The sequence below is a fragment of the Pinus tabuliformis genome, chromosome 1_2 (genome assembly GCF_031772625.1).
Source record: "Pinus tabuliformis cultivar Carrire ecotype Pingquan chromosome 1_2, CPIR1, whole genome shotgun sequence".
NCBI classification, from domain to species: domain Eukaryota; kingdom Viridiplantae; phylum Streptophyta; class Pinopsida; order Pinales; family Pinaceae; genus Pinus; species Pinus tabuliformis.
Window position 1 is genome coordinate 103,195,137 of NC_142298.1, and position 9,247 is coordinate 103,204,383.

Here is a 9,247-nt window from a genome sequence, read left to right on the forward strand (position 1 = left end):
TTTGCGCTGAGTTTGCATCCTGTTACCATAGGGGTACATACTAGTTTCGAGTCCTCCATCCCATATTTTTTCAAGATCTGCTTGAGATTCTTGGCTTGTGATAGAAAAATACCATCTTTGTTTTGTTAGACTTCTAAACCAAGAAAATATGTGAGCTCACCAAGTAAGGACATTTCAAATTCTTTCTACATCACCGAAGTGAAGTTTTGACTCATGAGTTCTTCATTACTACCAAAGATGATATCATCAACATACACAACAAGTATTAGCAATTTATCATTATCAATTTGTATATATAGATTGATATCTATTGATCCTTTTGAAAAACCTTGTTGATGGAGGTAATTGTCCAATCGAAAATACCAAGCCCTTGGAGCCTGTTTAAGGCCATAGAGAGCCTTTTTGAATCTGCATACAAGTTTTGGATCATTTCCAAGGATGAATCCATATGGTTGCTCAATGTAAACTTCTTCTTCTAAGTCTCCATTTAGAAAAGAAGATTTCACATCCATTTGATATACTTTGAACTCCTGAAAGCTAGAAAGAGCAAGGAACATTTTATGGCATCAAGTCTAAGAACTAGTGCAAAAGTTTCTTCAAGTCCTATGCCTTCTTGTTGAGCATACCCTTTACAAACAAGTCTAGCCTTGTTTCTAATAACATCTCCATTCTTATTCAGCTTGCTTTTGAATATCCATTTTGTCCCTATGACATTCTTATCATTTGGTCTAGGAACCACCTCCCAAGTGTTATTATTTTCAATATGTTCAAGTTCTCCATTCATGGCCTTGACCCAGCATTCATCTTTGCATGCTTCACTTACATTTCATGGTTCAGTGGAGGAGATAAATGCTAGATAGCTTGAAGCTTCTGAAATAGTTCTTCTTGTCTGTACACCTGCCTCTTTTTGCCCCAAAATTTGAGTCTCTGGATGATTCTTCTGGACATACCTGGATGGAGTCTTTTCTTCTACCCTTATCTGTTCTTCTGGTGTCTCATAGGTTTCTTCTTCATCATAAGTCTGATTTGATGTTGAAGGATAGTCCTCATCATCTTCGAAATCTTCGAATTTTACCTATCTTGGATTGTTTCCTTCTTCATCAACCACTGCATCAATACTTTCAACAGTTTTTCCAAGTATTTTAATGTAACACTTATATCCTTTGCTTTGGGGAGAGTAACCAAGGAGAATGCCTTCATCTGCTCTAGGTTCAAACTTACCAAGGTTTTCATCAATCTTTTTGATGTAACATTTGCTTCCAAAAATTTTGAAATATTTTACCGTAGGAGTCTTACCATACCAAAGTTCAAGAGGAGTTTGAGTGATGTTCACCCGGAAGTTTGTCTTGTTGACAATAGTAACGACATCAAATGCAGCTTCACCCCAAAAGGTTGGAGGAGTTCCAGACTCATCAAGCATAGCACGAGCAATTTGTTGAACCGTTCTGTTCATCCTTTCTACTACATTTTGTTGAGGAGTCCTTGTAGTAGAGAATTCCCTTCTCATTCCATGTTCTTCACAAAAATCGAAAAATTCATCCGAGGTAAATTCCCCCCCTCGATCAGACCTGAGGCATTTGATTCTGCAATTTGATTCATTTTCAACCAAGGCTTTGAATGCTTTTAACTTTTCGAAAGCTTCGTCTTTATGCTTCAGAATTCCTATCCAACACACCGTGGAAAAGTCATCAATGAATAATATGAAGTATTCTTCTCCTCGAGGTGACCTTTTCCTGGATGGACCACATACATCAGTATGGGAAAGTTCAAGTGGCTTACTAGCTGATCCTTCCTTCTTAGGAAAATTAGTTCTGGTTTGCTTACCAAACTAACATGATTTGCATATTGTATTGTCTGGAATTCTGATGTCAGGGAGATCACGAACTGCCTGCTATTTTCATGCTTTCCTTATCTGAGAGAACCTTAGATGCCCCAATCTTCTATGCCATAGCGAGTGTTCATCATTCTTGCTTAGATAGCATTGTTGTTGTCCTCCCTTGAGTATGTATAAATTATTTGGAGTTCTTATGCCTTTGATCACTGTTTCTCATGTATCAAGCTCACGAACAATACATCCATTTGATCGAAATATTACCTCATTTCCTTGATCACAAATTTGACTGACACTCAATAGATTATGCATTAAGCCATCAACATACATAACATTTCCAGCTTTGACCTTTTCTTCCAAAAGAACAGAACCTTTACCTTTTATGAGTGCAGGGGTGTCATTTCCAAATGAGACCTTACTTTCCTTTTCTAAGGCACTATATGACTAAAGTTTTTCTTTATCACCTGTCATATGTTTCGAGCATCCACTATTGATGTACCACTGATTTTCCTGTCCTTCCTCATATAAGGCTATACCACATCTTTCTGGTTGCGGTTCTTTCTTACTCCATGTTTTGGGACTCAATGAAGCTTTCTCCTTCTGAGTTGTTTGTCGAAACCTACTCCTGCATTCAGAATCTTGATGACCAAAGTTGTTACAAATAGAGCACTCTATTTCATTTTCAAGAGCAGAAAAGTTATTGTAGGTTCTTTTCATGATTCTAGTCACACTCCTTTGATTTCGTGCTTCTCTAGTCATGATAGTCTTGTAGGTAACACATTGAGTTGCTTTGTGTCCAAAGTTATGACAAGAGAAACATTGGCCATTGAATAAATTCCTGCGCTTATCAAACCTACCATCCAGGTGATTGTAGTTTCCAAAGACATTCATTCTTGAGAAAAATTGAGAATGATTTACCTGTGGTTGGTTGTAGCTTCTGTTCATCCTTGAAGTAGATTGCCCTTGATTTACTTAGTGATCTATGTTCATCCTTGAAGTAGATTGACCTTGATTTACCTGGTGATCTGCTTTATGCCTTTACTGTCGATTGTCAACCTGTTCACTTCTCCTTGCTGCATCAAGATAACTTTTGGAGGTGGATGGATTCTGTGCTTGAGATACTTCTTTAGAATATCCAAGTCCTGTCTTGGTTAGAGGAGAACGCTGCACTTTGATAATCTCATCTAAAGTTTCAGATCCTTTAGCAAATCTGAGATTAAGAGCTTTTGTTTTCTCAATATCTTTTCTAAGTCCCACAATTTCACATTCTAACTTTTCATTGTGTTTTTCCCTTTCAGCAAGTTGGAATGTTAGAGTATCTATGATCATACTCTTTTCTTCTAAACAGATTTTAAGTTTAGAAATTTCTTCATAGAGATCATCTTCATCTATAGCATCTAAGAAATCATCATCTTCAAAAGCCATCAAAAGTCTATAATCATTACATTGCTCATCTTCATCACTAATTGAAAATCCATCACTGTCTTCATGAGTATAATAGCTCTTCTTACTTACACTATGTTTTCTATTCCATCTAACTGGTTCCTTACTTTTGTCAAGCTTATCTTTATGAGGACACTTGGCTGCATAGTGACTGACTCTTCCACAAGCAAATCATTTAAAAGGTAGCTTACCTCTGAATCTTCCAGGACCCCATTGAAGGTTCTTGGCAAAGTTTGATTCTTCCTCTCCTTCTGACATATGTCCTGACTCATTGTAATCTTCTTTTCCTAAAGCTTTGATTGCGGCTTCTCTCCTGTCTGATGGTCCCCCTTTTCTCATTTCGAAAGTAGTTAGGATTCCGTGCAGCTATGACATGGTAATGCTCTGTAGATCCTACTTTTCTTCTATGGAAGAAACTTTTGATTCAAACTTAGAAGACAAAGATCTTAGCACCTTTTCAACCAAAGTAACTTCTTTTATTTCTTCACCCAAGTTTTTCATACGATTAACAATCTCATCTATACGTAAGAAATAATTAGCCACACTTTCATCATTGTGCATTCTGAGATTTTCATATTGAATTCTGAGAGTTTGTAGTTTTGCACATTTTACCTGATCATCTCCTTCATATCTCATAACGATCTTGTCCCATATTTCTTTTGCGGTTTTGAGCTGCATAAGCTTGACGAATTCTGATTGAGATAAACTCCCTAATAGAGGATTGACAGCCTTTGCATTTATTTCATACTACTTCTTACCAACCGTATCTATAGGAGTTGCTGATGGAAATCTGTATCCTGCTTCCACGATATCCCAAACTTCTATACCAAGAGATTGAAGATAGGCTGTGATTCTTACCTTCCAATAGACAAAGTTTCTCCCATCAAAGATTGGTGGCCTGATAGATGCCTCCTTTTCATATTTTCTCATGATGATAGATCTTCCTTCAAGCGATCAAGCTGCTTCTGAAGGACCTGCTCTGATTCCAATTGTTGGAAATAATATTGAGAGGGGGGGGTGAATTAGTATTATCAAATCAATTATTTTTCATTTCACAATCAGATTTGTATACACTACTTCAATTATAAGAAACTACGTATATACGCTACTGTGTCACCAACGTATATCAGTAAACTTATGATTCATTAAATGTTGATTTTTAATCAGTGCATCAAAACTTCATTAACCATAAGCACAGTAAACAGGTGCAGTTACAGGTCCACCTATGAAGGGATAGAGTCCTCCTTCAAAGGCATAAGCTCCTCACATCAAGGGGTTAGCTCCTTTAGGTATGGGATGCATGCACCTTAAAGGAGAAAACTTGCCACCTCAAGATTCCCTCTAGAAGCTTCCAGAAATAACCCAAAGTGAGTTTTTAAGAATATACTTGCGCATTTTTGACTTTTACAGGGGTCCGCAACCTTTACACAAAGACAGAATGGTCAGGTACGTAGGGGACATGACAATAGGTGCGGAACCGCAGGTAATGCTAAGAGAAAGTGTGGAACCAGAGTTTTAGAGATTTTAAAGGGCTTTCTCTTATTTTTCAAGGCTTGACATGAAGAGCTGAGTTTTAAGACTTGCAAAGGAGGAAAGTATGAGTGGCGATAGACTCACACTGATTGCAGAATGTCATGGTGACAATATTTTGTGCAACACCCCAATGGTTTCCAAGGGAGGCCATAGGAAATTTCTGAGACTTTACCCCGAGTATGACTTGGAAGTGGCGCCTGTTAGAGTTGGTCTTGTCAGTCCTCCGTTAGAGATCAAAACTCTTTCCACATTTCATTTTTAGGTGTCTCACTCCATTCACTCAGCTACATTCCACTAGGGGCATTCCATAATCTGACGGAAAAGGTCTTGTTAGTCAGTTCCCCTCATGTCTGGCACTTGCTGGCTCAAGTCTTTTGTCAAGGTTCACTAAAGTCCATGACAGTCAATGTTCGATCTTTTAATGGACGAGAGTCATTTTCAGTCATTAGGTCTAGGGATCAGATAAATTGGTCTTCAAACATGTCCAATAAAGCCATGCAGGCTAGAGGGAGGCCCTTACAAAGTTATGATTCAGAGATTTTCATCGCCATGTTGACAGATTACGACTGTTCTTCAAAACTCTGTTTTGAAGAAAAGTCAAACAGTGTGTCATTTGTGATAATTTTCAAAAAAGTCTCTAGTTGATTTCTTCAGGTGCAGTCATGGTTTCCTTGGCCAAATGCCATGTCGTGTGACCCCTGCAAAAGTGCCAAAAAATTTCATCATTTTAGCTCAAAATTCAAAGGGAAAAGTGAAATTCAGTGTTGCATTAAATCAGCGAAAAGTGCCAAAACAAAACATTAGGAAAATGAGTTTTGGAGAAGCAAAAATCAAACCCATGATTTCAAAGCCTTTATATACAAGTTTCCACAAGAAACAAAGTCATTGTGAACACCAAGGAAGAGAGAAACATTGCAAAGTGAGTGTGAGAGTGCAAGCACGCGTTTGGAGTGAGTTTGGAGTCATTTTCGGGAGCGCGGCGCACACACAGAGGGGCGCGGTGCACATAGGGAGCGCGGCGCACAGAGCGCGACCCCACAGTGTAAAGTTAACATGGGCGCGATGAATATATACCGAGCGCGGTGCACTGGGTTTGTTGCGTGGCGCACACCCACAAAGGCCCGAATTTGTGCCAAGCTTGCAACCAATCATTTTGAAACCCTTCAAATTGACAGGTAGGCTCTATATCTTGGCTTGCTCATCAAATTTTATGGAATGTAGTGATGGTTCATGGCTGTTTAGAGTTGCAATAAAAACACCTAAAACCTACCACTAGAAAACATCAAAGCCATTATTGCTAGGGTTGCAAACTTGTGGTATTGATGCCAAGGCTCCTCTTTCACCTCTCATTTTTTCACTCCTTTCCATTGTTCCCTCCCCCCCATCCCATTTTTCCCTATTTTCCCTACCCTAAAACATTACTAAACCCATATTCCCTATCCCTCCACTCATTGGTCAATGTAAACCCCAAAACCCTACCCTATAAAATCCCCAACCCCTCCTACATATCCCTAAACAAAATTTCCCCCCATAACCCCTATTCCCATCATATTATTCACCTTCCTAACACTCCCTTTTTGCATTGTTCCCCTTGGTGCCAGATCTGACAACAACACCTAGTTTCATACCATCATCAAAGGGAAGTACAAGCACAGTACACATACAGTAGTCATGGCATCTGAGCATTCAATGGAGTATGAGATGGAAACACAAAGTGATTCATCCTCAGAATAACAGGCTCCCCGGAGACATCACAAAAGTGGCAAACATGTTAGGGATGAGCCAACCACCCTCACTGAATTGCAGGCCTGCCCTCTTGCTATGTCATGTTTCCAGCACCTATCATGTTTTGAGTTTTGTCAAAGGGTGGCTAATGTTCGAGTTCATCATGAGTTAGCCCGTCTTTTTGTGCTTCACCTACATGGATATCACTCTATCTTGGCCAGTGTCACCTTCACACTGACACCTGAAACTGTCTCATTAGCAATCGGCATACCGAATGTTGGAGAACCATGGCACAAGAAACAGAAGGTTCATCGGCAGCATTATGAGCCTTACATTAAGGCTAGTTTCTTGAGGCAGCTCACAAGAGTCTTTCCGTTCCGATATTTGAAAGATGAATATGCTCCACTCATGAAGTTGATCATGAAGTACTTCAGCTGTAAGGGGAGGTTCTCATGCACTTTACCAAGGTACGGATGATGAACATCCCATATTTCATTTTGTAGGAACATAGAGAGGATGAACACCTTCATGCAGCACAAGACCCCTCAGCAACAACTTAACAGTGTTTATCACTTTGCTCTTATTAAGATTTTGGTGGTTCATCAGTTGGGATTGCAGGGCATTAATTGGGATGATTTCATCTCCCGTGACCTCTTCACCACTTCACAGGTATTATCAGAGGTTAAGCATGAGGGTGAACCTTCTTGTCAGTATGAGCACCATGAGACTGCTAGTGTGCCGGTTTTCAACACATATCAGAGGGGTGCTAGACATTTGTTTGCAGCAGCAAAGCGAGTGTTATCTCCACCCGGGGTGGAAGGGGCCTCGCTTCCGACATCAGCACTACAAGTACAGGACAGAGGTAAGGAGCCAATGCATGATGAGGGGCCTTCAAGTGAGCCATTAGTTTAACGAGAGACCGAATTCGTTCTCCTTCATGATGATGACACAGATACAAAACCGACAAGTGCACAGCTTAAAGAGATCATCCATGAGTAGCAAGCAGAGATTCAAGCCTTGTCCCTTGATTTGGAAAGAGCCAAATGGAACATGAAATATCTAGAGCAGAGGAACAAATAGCTAGAGGATCATCAATCGATCATGGAGCTACAAAACATTCGTGAGCATCGTCAAGCTGCACAAAGGAGAAGAGTTGAGCTCACGTCATTGGAGCAAGAGATTAATGAGGATCGGGAGGCCAATCTCAAGAGAGTTAACATGCACTTGGAGAGGCTGTTGGACAAGGCCAACAAGGACCATGCATTTCTGAGACACATGGCTTTCCACTACATGGCGTGAAACAAAGTGTGCAAGGCCCGAATCAGGAATTTGAAGGCGAAATTGAGGAAGGCAATCAAGAAGCAAAAGAGGCAAAGGGAGCTCGATCGACTTTAGATATTGGCCAAAGCCTCTTTGGCCCAACATAACACTTGATAAGGAAGCTCCAGCCCAAATTTCAAGAAATTTGGGGCAATTTTGGTCACATGGCAAATTTTTGGTCACAACACAGGTTTTTTCTCCCTGTGCACCGCGCCACTGGTGCGGCGCTTAGGATTGGGAGCTCCAAATCAAAAATGGCTTGAATTTTTGGATTCAGCATGAAAAATCATGCTTTCTGGTGCATGGACAAGAATTTTGGGCATGATTTGAGTCCCCAGGAGGTCAAAAACACTCAAAAAATGACCTCTCTGCCCCTATTTTGACACACAGGAAGCAGTTTTGGGAGAATGAAGTTTTGGAGGGGCAAATGAGCACCAAATTGAGAAATTCCACTTGGGTTGGAAAGCAGACAGGCCAGGCTTTCCAACGAGCACACTTGGGCACAATTTTGACTCCATAAGGTACCTCTAAATCACTTCCAAATTGGCGCGGTGCATATAGCATTTGGCGCGGCGCACAGGGACCCAAAAGGCCAAAATCACTTCCACTCTGCGACATTTCGATTCGCGACATTCTCCAAGTGGGCCCACTCGTTTACACTATATTTTTCTCGGCAACTAAGGCAATGTTTAAAAAGTATTTTCACTAAAGGTGGGCTCCTATCCAAGTGGCAAAGGAAGGCGAGCAATCACCCAAGCCATTTGTCATTTCTGTAACACTGCATCTGTAACTAATGGTTGGCTTTCCATTTCCAGTTTGTAATCATTTGAAAAACTCCCAACTGTGGGTTGTTCTATTTCCCAATGGCATAGTCTATTTATTGTATGCAACACTATTTACAAAGGGTTGGAATTTCTGGGAAACTATGGGAGAGACACCCAGTCACTCACTGTACATTTTGACAGAGAATTAATGAAAAATTGTAGCTCTGGTTCATGAGATTCCTGTGGCGTGAGTTTAGCAAATGTATCTTCTTTATGTTTCATATGTATTTCGTTGTGTTTCATATTTTCATTCACATTCATTTCCAATGAAAGCTTTCTAAGTAAAAAAGGTAGAATTCAGTGCACTACTCTGCCTTGGGATAGTTTTCATGTTCTATGTTTTCTTCTGTTGAAAAGGATTCATGTATTTATGCCCTTTTGACACTCTCAAACTATCTCTCCACCTCACATTTTTTCAACTCTAATTGTTAGACTTTCCGCCTATCTTGCCTCATGAAATAACCTTCGTCTTTGAGTTAAATTCTCTGCTCATGTTGTTCCTTGGCCCCACACATCCCAGAAAACTCAGTCATTTTCAAAATACCTCTTTCATATTTATTTACCTAGCCTA